Source organism: Vanessa atalanta, chromosome 1 (assembly GCF_905147765.1).
Source record: "Vanessa atalanta chromosome 1, ilVanAtal1.2, whole genome shotgun sequence".
Classification (NCBI taxonomy): Eukaryota; Metazoa; Arthropoda; class Insecta; order Lepidoptera; family Nymphalidae; genus Vanessa; species Vanessa atalanta.
Window position 1 is genome coordinate 7,389,184 of NC_061871.1, and position 24,294 is coordinate 7,413,477.

Sequence of the window (24,294 nt, forward strand, 5' to 3'; positions counted from 1 at the left end):
AGGTCGGGTCGCTTTCTGCTGCACAACCTGAATGTAGAACAGGTCCAAACCACTTGCAGAACCGGAAGGATACAAGGCAAATCCCTGTTCCCTCGCCAACCAGTTTAGGTTGTCTGACGTCACAACCAGCGGTATCCGACGATGCAGACAAATAAATAAAAAATGTTGGAAGCACGCGTTGGACGAGTTTGACCGGATAGTAGTTCTACTCTACCTGATTCCTGTTCCTGGTGGTTTGTTGATATCACGGGAGGTCAATATTTGTTGTTAATTTAATAGGTATAACTAATCAACTATGTCTAAATACCGAAACCGCAACGTTCTAAATCATATTTTATTTTCTGTACTTTATAAACGCAGTACTTACAAAGTAATCTCAGATAAATTGTCAAACTCTATCAAAACTAGCTATTTCTTACAAATCGAGGTCATTTCGTTAGTCACTGAACCGAGTTGATAATAAATATCTATATTTGCGATATTGTTGAGTTATTTATAAGCTGAAATCAATTCACCACCGTCTCTTTAGTAAATTTTGTAAAGTATAATTGTAATTACAAAATAGTATAATTAAATTTACATTTATTTATATTGAGACCTGTCTACAACTTATCATTTTAATGCACTACATAAAACAGTTATCAAACATTGTTCGTATACGTCTAATATCCAAAACGACCAGGTTTGTAGCTCTTCAAAATAATTAACATAGGCAACTTAACATTAGTGTTAAGATGGAATAGAAATATGCGAATTGGTTCAGAAAACTGGTAAAGCCAGCTTCTGGCATTTAACCGGCCAAAGCGTGAGTCATTTGACGAGTTAACTGGCAGGCGGGCGCTACGGGGCGCGGGCGGCGCGGCTTCACCACGTGAATGAGATTCCGGTAGGTGCGCACGTAAAAATCGTGCAACGAATCTAACAGGTTTGCTGGGGTCCTTGCGAGGCCATCGGGACTGGTCTAACCTGCCCTGCGCACATGAACCTCGAATTACCGATCCGTTTCCTATCACTTTTGCTTGCAACTGATAAGAAAATTAAGTAATGTAAAATAATCAATCAACCTACTTAAATCTATTTAAGTATCTATAAATAATTAATTGATCAATCTTTTGTCATTTGTTCGTGCCATTTGTGTTTCGCAATTCGCCTTCTCCTTGTGTGTTTGTTTGGGTTCACTATTGAATGGAGCGATTAGAAAGTATCACGCGCAGCTGTCACCGAGACGTGACGTATGCTAGAGCGGAACGGATAGCTCCGTGAAAAGGGTTGAAGGAAATATGCCGTAATGCAAACAAAACATTCGATACGGCCATTCATCTCCGAACGTAGGTATCTCATACAACTGGTGTAACCTTGGTTAAAAATCATGCGAACATCTTATCATTTTATTTAAGAAATGTCGATTTTGCATCTGCTTTAAGGTCAAATGTCATGATCGCTGGTTTCATATTTTAGCGTTAACACTGATCATGACATCCATCAATGTCAATTTATATTATATAGCATTCCTATAGCAAATAATTTAATAGTAACTTAATGAATATTCATCAAGACATGACTGAGATAACATTTTTAAAACTATTTAATATGATATTGCTTAATCGATTTGTTAGTTTTAGTAATAATAATAACAATAATTTTCGAATGAAATGAAGCATGAGTCATTTTTATCTGAGGTCGCAACGAGTTGTGAGCGAAGTGTCGGCACTCGGCGGCGGTGTTTCGAAAGGCGCTCGTCCACATCGTCCACGTCGACGTCCGGTGTCGCGTCCAGCTATCGATCATTCGGTTCGTTAATAAATAACACGTTGGCGTCGTTCGTCGCTTATCTCGGCTGTTCGGGCATGTGGAAAAATTTGGTGTAGGTGTCGTAACGGAGCGACACGCATGTCTCGTAGGGTTGCGTGCGCCCGCCTGGCGTGCTTATCCTCTCCGGTCGTTGCCTCGCAACTCGATTGCTTCATTATTAATCTTTTAATTAAAACAACTACAGCCTCGATATAGACTTAAGTATCAAGAAAAAACTGTTTTTAATTACTCGAGCCTCTTTATTTAATTAAAAACGGCAATTTAATTTTTTAAAATAAGAATTTCAATAAAAGCTTTCTTCAATGATCAAGGGTAAAAATACAAAACAGAAGAGAGAGGATATCATATAGAAATGAGTGTTTTATTTCAGAAATTAAATAAATACTAGAAATACAACGTTGTATATTATATTCATTAAAGTAAAGAATTGCATTGCGATATTGCAGTTAGTTGAGTTGAATTACGCATTAGCAAGGGAACTAGCTTTGCAGCTACAACTCGCTCGGCCGACAGTAAGGCGGCAGGTGCAGCGGGCGCGAGGGAAAGTGCAGGGAGCGGTTAAATCTACGCACGTTTTATCATCTCTGATAAGAGAAACCGGCGTCGATCCCGCTAATGACTCATTAAGCCGAACCGACATTACAACTTCTAATACTCTAAAAGACTATTATTATTCTCAGCGGATATCGTAAATATCATTATATGATTACATATACGAATTGGATATCTATTAAATTCTTTTGAATCGTTTATTTTAATAAAGCAATAGAAATTAATCAATTAATTTTCAATAATAACTTGGTAATTACGTACATTTCCAAAATTTCTCGCTAAGCATTAGCAGAACCTAATTAGATATATTATTAGTACTATTTTTACTTTGCGATGATGACATTGTGTCATTATTAATACATTTTATATTCCCACATTGAAGCTAACGATCCGAGATGGAATGTAGCTTTACTGCATTTCGTCAATTAAAGAATTCGCTCTTTCGAATTGTGGCTGTATTGGACGCACGCTGTTATAGTGCTACAAAAAATTGAATTCTTCATACCAGGATAAATAAATAAGGGATGAGTACCTACTGCTCGCGAGCACAGAACAAACCAAATGAGAAACATTTTCGACAAACCTCTTTTTGTGCGATGACGAGGAACGCATATGCGATGATTCATTTACGGAGTTCTTCACCGTATATGTATGGCTAACATTATTACTTCTGTTTTCTTGGCAGTATTATGTACGGACAACAAGAAATGTTTTCTTGGAAATATGCGCCCACGCAGATTAAAGATGGAAACGCAACATGGGCACTAAATAAGTCATGTCTCCCGTCCGCGTAACTAGTAGATCTTAAGGATTTTAAATGTTATAAATAAGTGCTAGTGAACAATAACGAATACACAAACGCACCAACGCTAGTACCTTTTTCTGTAAAGATTACTGTTCGAGCTAAATTATTTTTCTAAATTTTAAAATACCGTTTCAAATATAAATATATGCTAATTAGAAAGAAAATTATATTCTTAAAAACTAGATTCATTGTCTTTTTAGTTTTTAGTCACTATAACCTTTGATGGGATCATGGGAGTATCTACACATCTACATTTGATTCAACACTGTAACATGGCGATTCAAAAGAGCTTTTATGAGCCTACTAGATTTGATTTTATTGCAATGTGAAATGTTTTGTACTGATCATTATTTAAAAAATTAAGAAAATATGTACTTATACTTATATGTATAGTAAGTATATATATACTAGACAACAGAAAAAAAAATCCAAAGAAAATTGCGAAAAAATATGCACACATTAAAAATTAACATAACACATTTTGAACTTATTTTTGTGTTACATTTATAAAACCGTTGACCATTGATTGACATCATTCACGACTTTGACGTCACGTCAATGAATGTTTTGAACATTATTCGAGGAATTTTATATAAAATTCCGTTTTATTCGTTCTGCGTACTCTAAACCAGAGACGTGGTCGCGGTTGCTTAAATCTGAATAGCCACTTCACTTCAAAGGTTTTATTATCATAAAAATCTTTGTAAACTTACAAAACGAATGACAAAAGATTAACTTATCCAAGAGGAACATTTTTTTTGTAGTACCGAATTATGTAACTATTGAAATCTGTTGGATTTGAATTAGATTTGAAGTCGAAGGGAGTTTTTATGGCAAAATATAAAGCTGTCCAATGATTTTTGATATCTTGTATATTATGATATTCAAGGTAGTAAAAGAGTAAATATTTTTTGCCATTATTTATAATAACAATGAATTAAAACGAGGAAATACAATTAGTATCGAAGGTCGTCAGTGCCTCGTTGTCTATTGATCGAAGTTGAATGGCTCGACGCACCCGCTCCGCTCTTTGTGCTTGCAATTACTCCAACGAGTAAACTAGACAAAAACTACCAGACGTTTATCGCAGATCAATTTAAAACGACTTATCTTAAGCTGCCGTTAATTCTACTGAACAAAAAACTTACATGATGGAATTTAATTTTTATTGCAACTACGCTACTGTCTCAAATATAATGTTATCAGTTGATCTTTAAAAATAAAATACACTTTATGAATAGTAGTCCTTTCAAAAGTTATTATCGTTTTTACGAATGAAACTTAAAACGTAACTTTTTGGTTACAAATCAAAATGAAATATTTGATCGATGTTATGAGCACTAAGCTTAAGTATATTTAGTTTGGCTCGCGTAAAGTGTCTTATTAAATGAGTTACGAGTTTAGAAAGAAGGAACGCCCGCGGCGCACGCTACTTACCGAAAACTATAATAAATGCATCGTTTCCGTTAAGTTAGACTTTTCTAATTCTATTGCTTGCGTGTGGTCCATGTTTTACATAATCGCATTACTTAATAGCTTTTATTATAAGTTATATTATATATACATTTCCTGTAAAAATATACGGTAATATTTTAAACTTCATGGCAATACAATCTTCAAGTATTGTTATTATTTTACCAAACCAATATATATTTTAATAGAATTTACATCAAATAAAAGATTTCAGAACCACATGTCAGCGCTGGCCAAACTTGCTTTAGCGCAAATTTTTCTTAAAGTGGACAATAGCGACACACAGTCCATTTTATAATGAAGGATTATTTTTTCGTTGAAAAGCAGAGTTTGGAAAAATATTTTATAATGAACTTTGTTAATTGTTATTAAACACATTTTCATATCTTAAGAAATATACATATGTATATCATGTTTATGGTATTTACTAAGATATTTTTTGAGGATAAATACAAATTTAGGAAATGATAAATTATAAAGCCTAAAATAGTTAAGTTTTAAGAATATTAAGTTAAGAATATAATAAACCATCTTTTTTCTTGAAAGTAAGTAGGTATCATATTTATATTCAATCGAGGCCATTGTATAGAAACTATTCAATAGAAATGTTAATGTTTTCAATTTTGTGTAAAATGATAATATACGTACAACGAATAAAAGTCCTTCGAACAATGGTACGATTCTTAATCTATAAATTCTATAAATAATAAAATGTACAGATAACAATGTAAACGGATTCACGACACTTTAAAGGGTGACTATTAAAAAAAATAAAGCAGTTCGGATGCTGTCTGAAAATGAGCATGAAGGTATAAATTAGGAGCGACATGGCCTGCACAATGCGGAGCGCGGCCGCGGCATGCATTGTGCCGTGCGAATTGAAACAGGTTGTGTCTGACAGGTATCTATATAATTTGATTTATGACCGATTATGCTGAACTCCGGCCACTATAATTAAATCGCGAAGCTATTAGGTATGCCCGAAAGATCGGCGACACTGCCCACGGATACAAACCGAAAGTGATTTAATGCTCCCAGCTGTGATATCGCTTTGTTTAACTACAGAATTTTAGATAAACCGTCGAAACTGTTGAGAAAATGCAATAATTTAGACCGCTCGAAAATTTACGATTGTACTCAAGGATAAGAATAGAAATTATTTGCGAAACAACTAGCCTGAATTTATCAAAATCTTTCCTTCGGAATTTATATACCGTTAGATAAATACATTACTATCACACAAACCGTTCTGACAACAAAATTAAAAAATGTGCAAAACGATTATAAAATACCTCAAAAAGTAAACAAAAAGTCAACAAACTACAAGGCAATATAAATACTTGTCGCATTAAGATAATTTATAGGAAACTGCCTTATGAAAAACGACAGAGTGAAATAAAAAGGATTTCATTTACAAACAAGTATCTGGTATCTCGGACAGAAGACGGCGCCTTACGACAACACAAATTTTTTAATACTGTAAACTTGCAAACAACTCGTCAACAGACTGACAATTGTGAGAACGCGATCAATTATCCCTTTGCAAATAGTAATTGTCAACAATAAATACAGTATGAATTAACGACTCGGGAACGTTTTCATTATCGATTTGCAGTTAAAATTGTATGTCAATCATTTTACGAAGCAATCAGCGATGTAGCGATGGCGAGGTTGCGATGGCAGGGCGAGAGATAAGTTTTAATTACGTCCGACGCCTATTTACATACTGTAGGAGATATTGACGGATATCTCGCAATTAAGGGCGTATGCGTCTTCCTTTTATGCATCGATGTTAGGTCGTTCATTCGTTGCAACAGATAACATCTGTTTGACGGTACGATTAAACGCACTAACTGAAATATTTTGTTAAAACATTCGCACATCTTGTCTTTTACCGCTTCCGTTTAATATAATATTTAGTAACATAATATCGACGCCACTTAACATTGATTATAACTTAAAATATGCCTATCTTCAGTATAAAATTTGCATGTCAACATTTAACTTGCAAATTAGTAACTTTATACGACTGGGTACTAGCTTATTTGCCAGTTTATATGGATAGGTATAAATATCTGTCTTGAGAATACCTACCACAATTTATAAATTAAATTTTGTAGAGTTTCAAGATATTGAAAATATTATGTAACCGATAATATTTATCCGTTGTAAAGGATATTTGACTCTATGAATCTATAGCAGCCAGATGTATAATGCGCCAAATCGGCGCCTGCTAATTGCGGAGGTCGATAATTTACGAGCAACCTGAATAGCTGCGCACCGCCATCAGCCTTCCGCCGCGCGCCTCGCGCCTCGCGCCGCCACTACCTAGTGCCTGCAACCCTAGACGAATTGCTATGCTATAAATTAGACTTAACCGAGATGTATAGCTTGATACAATCTGTAATACAGAGTACTATTGTAATTACGGCAAATAAATTATAATAAAGAACAATTATAAGCATTATGCACTGTCATAACTAATAGCCATTGTTAGAACAATTTTTATATTTAAAATGCACATTGGTGTGCATTGTTCGTTAATTCATTCCCCATAGTCACTTATAGAATCTGACAATTAACTACTAGTTTTTGATATCATTTTTTAATAAAAATAACTATTCAAAAACAACTCTTCGGTCAAGTTAATTTAAACTTCTAGTTATTAAATTTACATGCAACAGGGTAAATTACGACGATGACGGACGTTCCGCCCGCACCTTCCGATACGTTATCTAAATGCAAATCGAATAGTTCAGTCATCAATGGGTATCCACAATAAATCAGCGCCATTCGCAACCGTTACACGGTCCACCGCAGAAAGCCCTAGGGGCTTCTGAGCTCACTCTACCTCCACATTTCATATTAATTTAACTTTACGAAACGCTCTCAAAAATATTAACCTCGATATTATAATTCACTGTTGGATCATTTTTTACAGTACAAACTTAACATTGATTTCTACAAGTACAAGAAAACTGATTACTATTTTTAAATGATTTTATTAATATATTACATAAATAAATGAATCGCATTATATTATACATATTGCGTATTACTTAATATAATTAACACACACTCTTGTGAGTTCGTTTGTAAAATGATCATATTTAACTTTGATTTTAAATTAAAACGTTTAAATATAATGAATGTAGTCAATAGTAATCTGTTAGTCTCGTAATGTAAATTAAAACTAAACTAATCTTATACGATTTGCTTATTGCAAGTATTGCTTTATACTTTTAGCCTACCTATTATATCATATTTTTAATTCCAAATGATAAATTCTTATTAGAAAAAAAATATAATTTCATAATTATAAATATGCTACTATGCGCTTCTATGCGGTCTAAAGTCGTTTCTAGAATAATTTTGAAAAAAATAAATTATTTTTAAATTATTTTACTATTATTAATAAAATATATTAAAAACATTAACACATTTGACTCTATCAAAAAAATTGTCGAAATACAAATATTCATTGCTATTAAAAATTTAAAACCTTAAGTGGTTAACTGCACGCGTTACAACTTTATAGTAAAAATTAAATCAAAACAAGAATAATGATATCTACCCGAATCTACTGTGTTCAATCAACTAAACTAAAGTGTATAATTTGATTAAAAATATGTACATTTTTAATCTTTTTTTTTTCAAATAATTTAATTCATAATGAACTAGTTAGAATCTAATAAGATAAGATCCGTTAAATATTTTAGTATCTATTCTTTTTAATTATACCTAATTAGTATCATCGCAAATATGAAATACTACTTAAAAACATAAATATCTCGTAGAAACGTTGATGTCACATATTAAATGATTCCCAGGACTTGTATTTGTGAGAGTGAATGCCATTCACATATGGAATTTCCGTTCTTCTTTTAAGGTGCTCATACGTAAGATTATAACCCGAAGGTTGTCTGTCAGTTGTATGTTCTATGGATTATTACATTACTTAGTATAATCGATACAAATAGAATCACGTTTGCATATTCTCGTTTAATATAGAGCGAACCTTCGTTAATGATTCTATACATTTATTTACATCTTAATTTTGCTTAATGTAAATATTCATTCGACTTACTAGCTTTATCTTTGTGCCAATAACGGTGAAACTGATGACTATAAATTTAAATTACCAGAATTGCTTGTTAATTTTAAAATATTCTGTCTAATATCATATTTTTTTTTTTTTTTGAGTCGAGATGGCCCAGTGGTTAGAACGCGTGCATCTTAACCGATGATTTCGGGTTCAAACCCAGGCAGGCACCACTGAAATTTCATGTGCTTAATTTGTGTTTATAATTCATCTCGTGCTCGGCGGTGAAGGAAAACATCGTGAGGAAACCTGCATGTGTCTAATTTCAACGAAATTCTGCCACATGTGTATTCCACCAACCCGCATTGGAGCAGCGTGGTGGAATATGCTCCAAACCTTCTCCTCAAAGGAGAGGAGGCCTTTATCCCAGCAGTGGGACATTTACGGGCTGCTAATGCATGAATCATATTTTTATTTTTATGTGTGTATTAACCGCCTAAATTTCGTCTGTATACTTTTTTTGATATAGTATATTTAAACCTTGAACAACTTTCAAGATGAAATTTAAATCGAAAATTTATCGATAATTATTTCTTTGAGAAGTTAGAATTTAAAAAATGTTACGATATGTATGTTTAAATACGTTTGATACAAGCAAGTTTTGCAAACATAAGCTGAGAACATCCGTTTTAAGTTTTATAATATTTCCATATACAGCTTCCATTATCCTTTACAAGAATCCAAACAAAATTTGTCTTAGGTTTTTAAGGCCATTTAGCATAATCTCAGACGGACAAATAGACGAAAATTATCCAAAGTATTACTTTGGCTTCTACTCGAACATAAATATCTTTTTCCTAAAGAAGATTTCATATTAAAACGTAATGTTTTACTTTGGTTACAATAAATTAATATAACGAAATTAAAATCATATAAATTTTATTTGCAAAACAATAATAGTTATTCTCTTGCGTTCTTACTTACACGCTTATTTATGAGAGAAAACGTAAACCATGAGGTGTAAGTATAAGAGGTCAAAGTGGTCGGAGAGACGGTAGACATTATTCATCTTATCTTTTAAATGCCTAAGGCGATTCCTATTACCTCTATTAAATACAAGAGGATGTGCAGTTGTTTCCGTTTCCATGTAAATCAGAATGTTAGAATATTTGCTTACTTGTACATATTTACTACTAAATCCGTTATTTATTATTTATACAAAAGACAAAGCAAACCTTACCCATTCTATCTTTAGAATTTGTAAACCAATTTTAAAAAGTACACATTAATTTATATTTTTTTAGTTTTATATATAAGTATAAACATTTTATACAAATGTTACTATAAAAATGTACAAATAATTATATAATATACTCTTAGAATTATAAGAGTGCATTATAAACCTTTTTCGAATATGGGTCCTATTCTAATACTTTATAAGAAAGCGAATTTACCTTTTGAAAGACATATTTAACATAATTATGCCGACATGATCTAAGTCTATTATAAGAATATAAGTACTAATTAAAAATGAACAATTTGATCTTCTATATTATTATTAATACTGGACACACTTCAAAAGTATTAAACAGAGGCATTTTATATCAAATAAGATTTATACGTAAAAATATATACGGGTGTATCAGTAATTTAAGTAAACATTATACTTGTCATTACAAGTTTCTAGAAGAACAGAAGATAATATTTAATGAAATCGATTTTCACGGCGTTTAAATATAGAAGAATCATAAAAAAACAGCAATTTTATGTAGATATAGACACTTAGTGGCAACAATTATGCAAATATGCAACGTCGATTATGGCCTAGTAACCACAGACTAGTTACAAGAATTTATAGTTTTACTTATTCTACGCACTGGCTTGGGCTGAATGTCCTCAACCAGAGACTGCTAATTACTTATGCCATTTAAAAAATATAATGAATTGCCTGTAGATAATCATAGACATCCATACCTAAAATTACAATGTAATTCATAATAAAAGAATGTCAACATAGATTTTTATAGCTATAAAATATGTTAAAAAAAACTTATGTACAAACGAAAAAAACAATTAACGACCTCAAATAAAATTAGTCATAATAACTTACTATTAAACTATAAAAATAAAACGCAGTACAATCTTTTTTTTTAGTAAACTATACTGATGCTATTTCTTGTCAATAAGGACATATTAATATATATTTATTATATTAATATAATTTTATAAAATTTATCTTTGTAACTAAAGTCATATATGCAAGCAAGCGAATTACGTCAAAAGTATGTACTTAATAATTTTCACGAAATTCTTTGTATATGCAATTATAAGTGCATTTTGTCGGTGTGTCTGTCATTAACTTAAACGTACGATGTTATTTTAAGGGCCGTAATGGCCGCTCCAGCAAGACTTCGCAATTTTTTTTTCGGAGCGCTCACGGAAAGCTATGCATTTAAACGCTTGAATTATGAAATTACAGTATTGAGGGCAAACATGGGCTGATAGGAGGCTAAACGTGCGATTAAGTCAGTTCCATTAAGCTGACGCTTTTTGTATAAATATTTTTATATTGCGTAATTAGTCTTTATTTTAAAATTGACTTCTCTTAAATAAAACGTTACACAATAAACAATACAGTATATCTAACAAAAGCGAGGGTAGGTATATTTCTTATTGTTTGCAATCATATCCCAATACGTTGTGTAAGTTCGACACTCAGAAACAATGGCTGCCTATAGATCAAATCACTGTATTGATTCACAATGCGTAAATTCATTCTGTTATGACAGGCGAGCATAAATTCGCGGCAGGACCCTCGGAGGCTGCAAGACAATACGTATCCCTATTGAAGCTGTGAGACATTATCATAGGTCGGTATAACGCTTATGGACACAGGCCGAAGAAAGGGTGAAGATATAACAAAAGGGATGAGGGTTGCAATTTCTTCATTATTATTTATAAGATGATATGGTCAAGTGTGAGCTGTCTATAAACCGTGTGAAATAATTTGTGAAAGTTTATTTGCAATATTTGATACGATATTCAAACAATTTTATTTCATTCACGTATACCTATTTGAAATAAAACACGCATGAAAACTACAGACTGACAGGAATATTGGACTTTGAGCATAAATTCGCGTTTTACGCTTTTAAAAACATTAAATAGTATTATAACATCAAGGTGAGCTATAGTAAGTTATAAACACCTGCAAACGACCGCAAAATTATAGACTCTTGGTCACAGCTCCCAGCGGGCTAGCTCGTGCAGTCTCGCTACTTACAATACATTTGAAGTTTGTTAGTGAATGATTGCCAAATTATGGGTTAAAGCGTTATAATCACAGGTTTGGGAGAGGTCTGTGATAATTATTATTTAATATACCGCATTTAATAAAGCTTTTAATAATTAGAAAAAATTACAAATTTTTAAGATAACATTTGTTGACGTGGATTAATATATATATATATATATATATATATATATATATATATATATATATATATATATATATATATATAATTGTACTTAATTTGAAGTAACCTTATTTAAATAACTGTTTTTTAAAATATAATATTATTCACAAATAAACAGTTAAGTCTCACATTTACAAACTCATTATTTATAGTGTATACTTTGATATGGTTTATCGTGTATGTATATTGCAATCTATTAATTGACAGACAAAACTCAAACGAAATTCAATCCGCCTGCGGTAAAAATATAATTATAAATATTCGTTAATGACAACATACGTCGGTTGCACAAAAACCCTTAAGCACTGTGGACCCTAATAAAGGGTTGCGCATAAGAAAGAGGCAAAAAATTAAGAATCGCCCCGATGAGCCATTATCTTCGCATGTTAAAAATAATATGGTCATAGGGTTGCACATTCATGCGAGTCGCGTCCAGGAGCGCATTTGAATACGCCTTTGTAAAGGGCCCCTGCCTGCGCCGGACTTCACACGCTCCTGAGACCCGGCAGGTACCGCGCGGGGTACATCCCCTGTCCGCGCTCTCCCCGGAGCATTATACTACAATTACTACCACGATATGTAATTTTGACTATTGAACAACTAAAAGATGTGATTTAAATAGTGTCTTAACATTAATTACGTTTAAATATATATACACATACATAATTATAGATAAAATGACTATATTCCAAAAACATAGATAATAGACATCACATTACTTACAGTAACAAATCTTAAATGTGTTTTGGTTTAATATTCTTTCGAGAACTCTAGTTACGAAATCTTGTTTAGTATCAAATGTCCATAGATTATTATGATAACTTAGCGCACGATAAAAAAACATTTTAAACGGTATCATATTTTATTCTACTTTGACTTCGTCAAGACGCATCAAATTAGCTAATGTCAGAAAGGCAAACGTCAAGATTTGTTTATTCCGCTATGTGACGAACATACTACGCCATGCGCAGTGCGAGCGCGGCGATCGTTAATAATATGATTATTATTAGTTGCCTCTTTTGTGAATAGCCAAAATTGACGACTAATTTCTATAAACGAATACTATGAATAGTAACAACAGATTGCAATTTGCAATAATACGTGTACTTATATTCGAAATAAGCCAGCCTTTGTCATTTATTTAACGAAGCGTTTTTAACAATCGTTACTACATATAACTTTCGTTATTTTGTAAACGTATTATCATAGATTCATTATCACTGTTTATACTCATTGTTCCTAACAAAAAATAATTATAAAAGAAGACTCCTAATTTTACGAGCGTCTGTGTGGAGATTTATTTATACCGTTAATTAATCGACGCCTGTAATCCAATGGTTAGCCGTGTGTTAGAGCAAGATGGAGGTGCAACAACGTTAAGGTCAGGCATATGTTAGAGGGCCCGCTTAAAACCGACGTCGTGTTTCGGAATTGAAAGCCATTTAGAAAAGTTAACAGAACGCCATAAATTTACATTCCGACCTGTTGCACAACCTTCATCTGCGATTAAGATAAAATAATCTTTTACTATATATTATTTTTTATTTCATTGTGGTATCGTTTATTGGAGGTTAACTATATTATTGATGTCACAATTTTTTCTAAATTTTCAAGCTTTTGATTAATAAAGAACTAGTACGTTATAGATATATAAAATATGTCGCCTAAAACAATCATACTTATATTTTTTTAACCTTGTGACTTTAAAAAAGTAACAAGTCATAATTTAGTCTACTTTAGCTTACACACTACTATATATATATATATATATATATATTTGTAATGTATTTTATCAAAATAACAAAATACATAGTGTGCTGTCACATTTGTATGCACTAAGCCTTAACCAAAGACCGAGCCTTAGAAAGCTCGCGCACCAATAAATACTCGTCCGATTATGATCTACGGCGCGTAGCCCGTAGCTACAATGCATTCAGTAGGTATGAATCAGCCTTCCCTTCTTTACTCTGATGATATTTACCAGTAGTTCATCCTTACTTCATAAATCTGCCGATTCAATGCGTGATTACGAAGATTTATAAAGCTTACAGACGATTCACGGCAACTCGTTTGATTAGATTGAAATATTAGAATTCAATCTAATTAGCAAAGTATATATAAAATAGCTAGTTTGGTTTGAATGCGTCCATGGTAGAGCACAGGCTCCTGGGCCGCATTCCTGCTAAACTCACTCACGCACGTACCTAGAAAAACTTTACTGGGCGTGCATTGGATTCTCGGAAAGACGCTAAGCATACAAAAACTTGGTACTATGTAAGGATACAATGAAACTCAACACACATAATTACTTTACTAAATATTTAATGTGTTTTCTCAAGAATTATATTGTAATAAAACTTAAATTATTGATTAATTAAGTTGTTAAGCAGTAAGTACCTACATTAAGACTTAGTATTAGCATGTATTTGCATATCACTGCGTATTTTCACTTCTACATATAATGGTTATATAATTACAAAAACCCTAATTAATATTCGAGATAGTGAAATTATTAATATTTTGTACATGTATCGTAACATTTACAGAGAATCACGTGGTCAAAGAGAACATACATGTGGCCCGTAAGTCGACTACTTTCACGCGAGCTGGCGCACCCATATTAATTGCTCCCGTTCTTCGGCGAAGCTTTATTTATTGCCCTCTCTCGTGATTGTAAAAAGATTTCAATTTACATTAGTATTCAATTATATCTTTCATGTATACTATGACGTGACACTGTGTATCTCATTTGGACCATCATGATATACAGTTATTGTAAAGTATATGTTGATTGGTATGTATAAAGTTGGAAAAATTTTAGAATAGTTCCATAACAAAATATTCCATAATTATGTACCGCTATCTCTGTAGAGCTACACTAAGTAGTGAAAAAATCAATTATTATTTTTAACTAAACAAAAACGTGAGTGGTCGCGCGCCGATGTCAACGTTTTTAGAGGAATAAACATTACCTGTTTGCACAAAGATCGCCGCCATAACTAATATTTGATATTCGAAAATACTATTCTAATGTATGTCGTGGTACACGAACCTATACCACATCTACCTGCCACGTCTTCGCTCCATGCTTTTGACACTTTGGCGGTTCTTTTGGTCTCTTCAAATTTAGTTTTATTATTACTTCCCGATTTACTTTCTACCCATTTTTTGTTCTTTCGCCGTTTCTTCGATATATTTTCAATGATAAAAAAAGTTTTAAGGTTTTATAGATAAGTGAAGGTTCATATATAATATTTCGTATATATTAAATCAATTCAGATAGAGTTATTTTCAATAAAATGTCGTCAGTGCTGCCGTCATCATATCATTATTTTTATACGTTATCATATTAATTACATTTAAATCATAAGTTTAATCGAGGTTTCTCATTAACGATAAAATGTGAACAGAACTTGATACATATTCATTAAACACATAATAAGCGATAGTATTTATGTACGATTTTTTAAATTTTGACACAGATGCCGGCTCTCAACATTAACTTCGATTTTTTTATAATCAAATTTTAATAAATAACACATTAAGCAAAAAACAGCTACGCTTCAGGTCTCACGGTCAAACTCGCAATAAATTTGTTAACGAGCGCGGACTGAGCCACAATGCGGAAACGTAACGTTAGGCCTACCTTATTTTTAACCGTAATAACATGTAATAAGGAATTAAAAAATACTGTCGGTTTATGGATAAATCAATAGCAACCTCTAAAGACGTAATATGTCTTTTGTTAGGAAACTATCATAAATTAAATATTAACTCAACATTTTTTTCTAAAAACTTACTATAAAAATATTTTTAAAAATATGGCAAAAATCTTTAAAGGCCTCATATTATATGAAGTGGAATTAAGTGTCCAAGGTTCCTTTGATTGCTCTTAACTGAAAAACTACAATACCCATCCAAACAATATAACCAAAACATTAAATTTAAACAACTAATAAAACAAATGGATCTCAAAAATCAATATACTAACAAAACCCTTGAACTTTTAAATCTTAGAACAACCTGACTATTAACATAAGAATCCAATGACCTTAAAATTGAAATAAATTTAAAGTTAAAGTTAATGGAAAATTCATTCGCACGACCACCTGGTGTCGGTGATATAACTTAATATAACAAATATTCAAATAAATACGATAGATATATTAATTTCTTTAGCAATCTTAACGTCATAGAAATAAAAGTTATAATACATTCATATTTACTGCTACGGATGACTGTTACGTTTTTTTAGGCAATGGTCAGAACAGGTCAGACAAACAATAATCAATAATACCTGCAAAACGGGTTGAAAACTGGTCACGGAGGGGCAGCTCGGCAACCCCGAATTAGCGTTCGAGGGCGTTTTGCATGACGCCGTTGGACACCGGTCAGTTGACTAAGCAATATGATAAGGGTCACGCGTATACAATACGATGACCGGTCCTCCCTATTGTCCGAGGGTCCGAATCAAGGATAGGTAAATCCGTTCGTCACGCGGTCCGTCAGTGCATGGCCGGCGGCGGTGCGGTCCGGGTGCGGCGTAACTCGCTACTGCCCGCAGCTTGCTACTGCATTACTCGGCGAGCGATGAGCGGGCTCGGAGAAGGGTGACATTGCGACTCATCCTCTTTGTTTAATAGTAAAGGGTTGAAATCATGAAATAAATAGAACTTTTGTGTACACACGTAATGCACCTCAATGTTTCGTCTTGTTTAAGTTGTTTAGTAGACATTCATAATGTTTTAAAATAAGTCAGTTTTATATTATAATATTTTATTTTTTATCGTAAGCAACTATGGCACGAACGTTTACATCAACGTAACATAGAAATAATTATTTTACCATTACTAACGTCCAAACTAATGCAGACACCACTATTTGCAATGTTGATATGAGGATTTTTTTTTCAAATATAATATTCTATTTGTATGTGTACCTATGTTGATACCTTATTTTATACATAACATGCATTAACGTAAGTGAAATTTTTATCATGTAATTTGTTTTTCAATATATGTAATTTTTAATCATTTTTCTTACAGTATAATTTCATATTCAACAATTATTAATAAAGTGATAAAAAACTAATACTAATTATTGTATCAGTTTCAAAACATATTATAATATCGATAAAATATTTAATGACTAATACAAAACATCCGGTAACTGATGACGAGGTGTGTTTGTACACAAACAGTCATATAAGACAAAATCAAAAGACTCCATTACTAAAATAGATTTAACCTTGTTCGTGACTTAAACCTAGGAAGCTACTCATTACCTTTATTTTTGATCTACCGCTATACTATCAAGATTATAAATTTAAATATACTTACTCCTAACATCGGTGTAATTTAGTTGTGATACCGCGTGAGAACAGTTCGAGTACGCAAGAATTAATTAAACTAATGGGCAAAAGAAGCATAAAACGCCGACAGTGGCGGTTTAATTAGAAATTTAGGGTCAGCGCAGACACGAGTCAATATATCAAGAGAAATATCAGATTTATTAATTTATATATTAAGTTTTAAAATTGAAACAAATTTATTTAAGTATGTTTTTATGTATTTCGAGATATACACACGGCATATGTATACAGCACATAATAACATGTTGCGTAATTATTATATTATGTTCTGGCGTTTATGGTCGAAATATATATGATATGGAGATATGGCCACAGAACAACTAAACCCACTATTGGTAGCGCAATCAAAGTATAAAGTATTCCTAAATAAATTTAACGATAAAAAATTTAATAGAAATAAGTGACCATTCATTGACAGCTATAGTAGATACTCTTACAAGTTATAAGTAAATATATTGCTTTGCATAAATCACATTTAAGCAGATGTACTTGCTTCTGATGGTCCCTAATAATTGCATTACATTGTAAATACAAAAAAAAAATCTCTTAAATGGCCTTCCATAACGGATTGCTTAAATAAAATTAAATTTAAAGCATTGCAATAAATTTACATTAAATATGTATATTTAACGTTGAGCGAGTATACAGTAGATACTATTGAACGTTAAAATAATAAAATCTAATGTGCATTAACAAATATTAGCTGTCGCACATTGGTCGAAATTCGACCGTCATTCACTGCTAACATAAATAAGATTTGATTTTAGAGATATGAATAATTAAGCTCAACAGGGCGATACATTATCAAAAAAACCAAATTAATGTCGAAAAAGCTTCACTGCTTTTTAATTTTGACATGATGTTTGCTGTCAGTGGCCGTATGAACGTAAACTATGAAAGTTTTATATTATATATGTGCATTAAATGCATGGTATGTATTGTTTTTAATTAATTTATGGTATTTCTAATGCATATTATATACAAATTATAGCTTTCTACGTTCCTTATAAACTTTAACTATTCCAAATTTCATACTACCCTGTTCACGTATTTTTTATAAAAATAGGTACCTATATAGTCATCTGTCACGTATTAATATGTAGAGAAATAAATTTAATTTGAAAAATTCTAGAAGCGTCTAGAATGAATTTTATATATTTTTGAAACAGATCGTCGTAATTTCATAATTTACATGAATATGTTTTTATTTTGTATTTTATCTACAATTAAATAAAATATCTTATGAAGAGGTACAAATTGATTATAAGGAATTCGTTTTCACCTCTTACTGCAGAGAATATTTTTTTATTATTTAAAAATTTATATTTGAGATCAAATTTCGCTCCACCTCGCCTAATTGGTTGATCACATTTTTGATGTTCAGATAAGCCAGATTAATATTTAAACAATAAAATATAATTCAGTAAGTTCTTTATGGAAAATATTATGAATATAAATGAATCAATCAAATAATATGCTAAAATTACTGTGCAAGCTTAATAATCCTTGATGATGATCTAATGATTTTCTGGAAAAACATTAATTGAAATTGGCAATTAAATATTCTCACATAAATAATTACATATTTATTTATATTGCAGCTTTCCTTTGTGACGATTACAAGTTTCCAATTAGTAGCAAGGCAAGTTACAGAATAAGATTGTCTAAGAATATTCTAACTACAACTTGAATATTAGACAGCGATACATTCATTAAAATTTATTTACAATAAGAGAAGCCTTTTGCCTTTACATGGAGACTGAATTAATTATATAATTTAAAATAAAATAAAGTTGTGAAATATAAACATTTATAGAAAATTACGTGGATAGTATTAACTACGTAACGATAACGAAAACGATATATATAACAAAAATATAATTATACTTAAACATTTAATTAAATCTTTCACATCAATTATGTGTCGTAAAACGTTCGTTTCCTTGATTTCGAGCAATGTAAACTTATATTAAAGTCTAGCATTAATTATAGCTACAATAAAATATAAAGTAGAACACTCATGTCAATTGATTAGTCCTAAATCAGCTTAAAAGATTTGCCGTCTTCAAGTTTATTATAACAGCCATTAACATGTATTGCATTACAGATAGCAAACAATTTGGACTTGTTTTTTTTTTACCGTTTTACATAATTACAAAATTATGCCTTATATTGACGAGAATACGCAGCAGCACGCAGTTGGTGATAGGGCTGTTCAATAAATATATACAAATATATTTTACGAATTAAATACACTAAAAATCGTTACATTATTACTAATTTTAAAAATAAAATGATTTATAATATGATCTTTGATGTTTATTAGAAAGATATTTTATAGAAAGAAACACAGAAAATAATAAAATCTAATAATTAATTCATTAATCTAATAATAAATTAATGTAAAACCATAAATGACCGAAATAGAATATGACATTTATACACCCGATGTTTCTTTTTTCGTTTTTAAATATTTTATACCTAACATAAACTTTAATGTAAAATAATTTTAGAAATGTTTACTATTTTAATATCATATCACTTTAATCATATTAATAATTAAAAACGTTCTTTATATAATTATTTAAAATTATTAGTTGACAACCCTACTCCCAACCGCGCCCACTCACAAGCGGCTAATAAGAAAATCAGAGAAGCGCATTTGACCGAGATGGATTGTCATAGATAATGTGTCATGTTATTTTTTAAGTAGGCAAATACATTATAGTTGCAGTCAAAAAATGTCTAATGGAATATTTTACATCATTTCTATTAGCATTCGATTTTTACATGTTTCATCGTCTAACAAACCAACAAGACGTAATAAGAAATATATACATAATCTTGGACCACTTTTAAAACTTATTATTAATTCAGTTCAAAAATAATTCATGTTTACAAGGATGTAATGTAAGTAGGTACTTATAAAAATTGATCTCGCGCAAGTAGTGACTGTGTGATTGGCATAACGAGCACAGATACCGATTTTGGTCAATAATAACCATAAGTATAGTGAGTACTTTCGCGTACCGAATGAAATAATAATTGGAGGGTCCGATTTATCACATCACTGTTCTCCGAAATGCCTGAACAGTTCTTGTGCAAGCCCTTCACGTCGTGCGCACGAAAATATCTCGAGTCCATGCCGAGTGCACTTAATTATAGGTAGAAAAATAAATTCATGGGAAGCTTGCCGGAGAAGATTTTTATCTTTGTTATTTTACCTAACCGTTGGCGATGCAAAAAAAGACAAATGATTAAGCTACTGAAGTTCCATAGTGTAAGTTGACCCCTTTCTCAACAATAAAGAGAATCTATAATATCACAAAAGAAGGGTCAAGCTTTTTCAAAATGCTTTCTTCCCACACTGGTCAGTTATCCCTAGTACTGGTCATTGGTGGTCATCAAATGTTTTGTTCGCATATTGTCTCCCATATAAAAAGAGCCCCTTTATCTTTTGATATAATTTCAAAGACAGTACTTAGGTGTATGACACCCCTTTGAATACATGCAAACTGCTATTCTTCGTGTGAGCTATACCCACAGGTGTGTCTATAGAGGTATTATTAAATCGTATCGTAAAAATAACGATCGTGTTTTTTTTGTAAATATAATAAAAAGAATGATAAATTGTACGTATGTGGAGTTTTAAATTGTTTATGAATTTTATCAAAGCCCGTATTTATTATTAGGAGAAAGAATCGAAATTGTTTTAGCAATAAATGTTGACCCTTACGTCGATATCCTAATATAAATTCAGCTGGCCGGTTATCATCAAAATATATGGTTTTAGCGTGATACGTATAAAATATCTCTTATAAAACTTTTATGTATTTTTTAATTCTATTTATATAGTAATTTTAATAAACTACTGAATGTAGCTCAAAGATTGATTTGTTTATTTTTTATGTTTATAAATATATACATTTATCAGTTATTTTAAACAATTTAAAAAATAATAACTATGACAATGAAATACTTATTATCATGTACTTTAATACGTTTTGAAAGGTATTGGTTGCATAATTATATAAATAACAAAGATATGTATGAGTTTGTCATTCAATATGAAAACTAAAGCAATAAAAATAATATTTTATTACCTGTGGCTGCGGATACTTCGAAAGTTTGTTTACATTAAGAGCAACAAAGTTATAAATGAAATACTAAGTTCAGAACTGGCGTTAACTTATTGGAACAAATATACAATTTTGTTGAATGTATACACAACCATATAAATAATATTAAGTACAACTTTTTATAAACATATAGTACGTATTAATGAAATGACATTTCTGAATTCAAGTATTTTGTAAAGTATTGTATTGTTATATGATGGACAAATATATTTCTGTTGAGATATAACTTCAATATAATATTACAGTAGTAAAAACAGTATGGGCTTTACATTTAGGTATATCACAAGAGTTATTTTATCCTTTACAATTTGCGCGTTACAAAGAACGTGATGCTAAAACTCGAGGCAGAGAGGGTTTATCGACATCGGAGAAAGTAGACATGATCATGATCATGATAAGCCACTCCCTGACGATAAATTTATGCGCCCTTTGTTTCTTTTCAACGATTTATCAAAAAACTCTCTTTTGTGACCACGTGACGTTAATCTTCATATCTTAAACGTCATTGTCAGGTCAACTGGTCATGTTGCATTGTTTTTGTACACAACTAATAGTTGTGTATTAGAGTCGTAACGGTTTTTCGTCACGATATATTTTCTTTTTATGTAACCGTAATATCAGTTTGATAGAAAATGTGTTTCGTTATTAAATAATGAACATGGCGTCAGATAATACGGCAAAATAATAACAAAACCCGTAATGCATGTGCCGTAAATTGCTTATTTTGTTCACAGGCCTCGGGCGGATCAATTTGACCCTTATCGAGAAAATAACCAATAAAAGCGAAGTCCTATTACGTGCACCAAGAAAAAATTAATTGTTCGTTATTATGGATTGCAGATAATAATTGATTGTTGTCGAGAATGGTATATGTCGCTATCCTCCTTGCGTGCAAAATTACCTTAGCTTCTTATAAAGAGGCACCATGATATTAAATTAGTAACGAGGTTCGCCATTTCTTACAATTCAAAATCAAATGACTACCTTAGTACAGCTACAGAGACGGTTAAGCAATCGTAAACGGAAAGTTGAAGTTGATAGAAAACAAAGATAAAACATATATGTATCTTAATAGGATTTAAACTATTTTCGACTAAGACCATGGTATATCGATTCTTACATATTTTTTACAACATGTGTACTATAAATTCGGGGAAAAGTATTTATATAATATTTAAAGTTAGAATGCAATTTTATCAGAATAGTGCGTGGATTTGACTTTGTCAAAATACTGGTGATTCTCTTTATAAATATTTTGTTAAATGTTTTTTGACACACACACACACATCAGCCCGCATTCGTCCACTGCTGGACATAGGCCTCTCCAAATGCACGCCACTGTGGTCTTTCTTCGGCAACTCGCATCCAGCTCCTGCCAGCCGTCTTGCGCAAATCGTCACTCCACCGAGCCTGAGGACGTCCTACACTACGTTTGCCGAGACGCGGTCTCCACTCTAGAACACGTTTTCCCCAACGGTTATCGATTCTACGACAAATATGGCCAGCCCACTGCCACTTCAGCTTACTAATCCGGTGGGCTATGTCGATGACCTTGGTTCTCTGACGGATCACCTCATTTCTGATGCGATCCCTCAGAGATACTCCGAGCATAGCCCTTTCCATAGCACGCTGAGCGACTTTAACCCGGTGGACCAGCTTTGTCGTGAGTGTCCACGTTTCGGCTCCGTATGTCATGACGGGTAGGACGCACTGGTTGAAGACTTTCGTCTTAAGGCACTGTGGGATCGACGATGTGAAGATTCGTCGTAACTTCCCAAATGCTGCCCAACCTAGCTGAATTCTTCTATTCAACTCGTCCTCAAAGTTGTTTCTACCTAATCGCAATGTCTGCCCGAGGTAGACATATTTTTGAACAACTTCGAGGACGGTACCGTGTATCGCAATCGGTTCCGGTAGAACATGTTCATTGAACATGACCTTGGTTTTATCCAAGTTCATCCGTAGGCCGATGCGCATAGAAGAATCAGCCAGCTCATTCAGCATCTGTTGTATGCCATGATGATGATGTCATCTGCGAATCTCAAGTGAGAGATGTACTCGCCATTGATGTTGATGCCACGCCCTTTCCAGTTCAGCGTCTTGAACATGTCCTCCATTGCATTAGTGAACAATTTGGGGGAAATAACGTCCCCTTGTCTCACTCCTCGATGCAATGGTATGGGATTCGTTTGCCGACTCTGTACTTGGACGGACATGGTGGCGGCCTTGTAGAGACATCTCATCACTTGGATGTATCGCCAATCAACTTGGCAACGCTGCAGGGACTCCAGAACAGCCCAGATTTCAACCGAGTCAAAGGCCTTCTCATAGTCCACGAATGCGAGACACAGGGGCCGATTATACTCATGGGACTTCTGTATAATCTGCCGCACTGTGTGGATGTGGTCTATGGTGCCGTATCCGCTCCGAAATCCGGCCTGTTCCGGGGGTTGGAATTCGTCGAATCTTCGCGCAAGACGGTTCGTGATCACTCTTGAAAACAGCTTATAGATGTGGCTCATTAGGGATATGGGTCGATAGTTCTTCAGCAGGGTCTTGTCTCCCTTTTTGAAGAACAGGACGACCACACTCCTACTCCACGCCTCCGGAGTTCTCCCTCCGTT

The 24,294-nt window shown here is 32.5% G+C and overlaps 1 protein-coding gene across 5 annotated transcripts in view; it reads right to left on the reverse strand.

The window, feature by feature from the left end:
- The window catches only part of LOC125065481 (protein grainyhead), a 93,835-nt gene that overhangs the window by 40,047 nt on the left and 29,494 nt on the right, over positions 1–24,294 (reverse strand). The gene's annotated exons all lie outside the window — the stretch shown is intronic.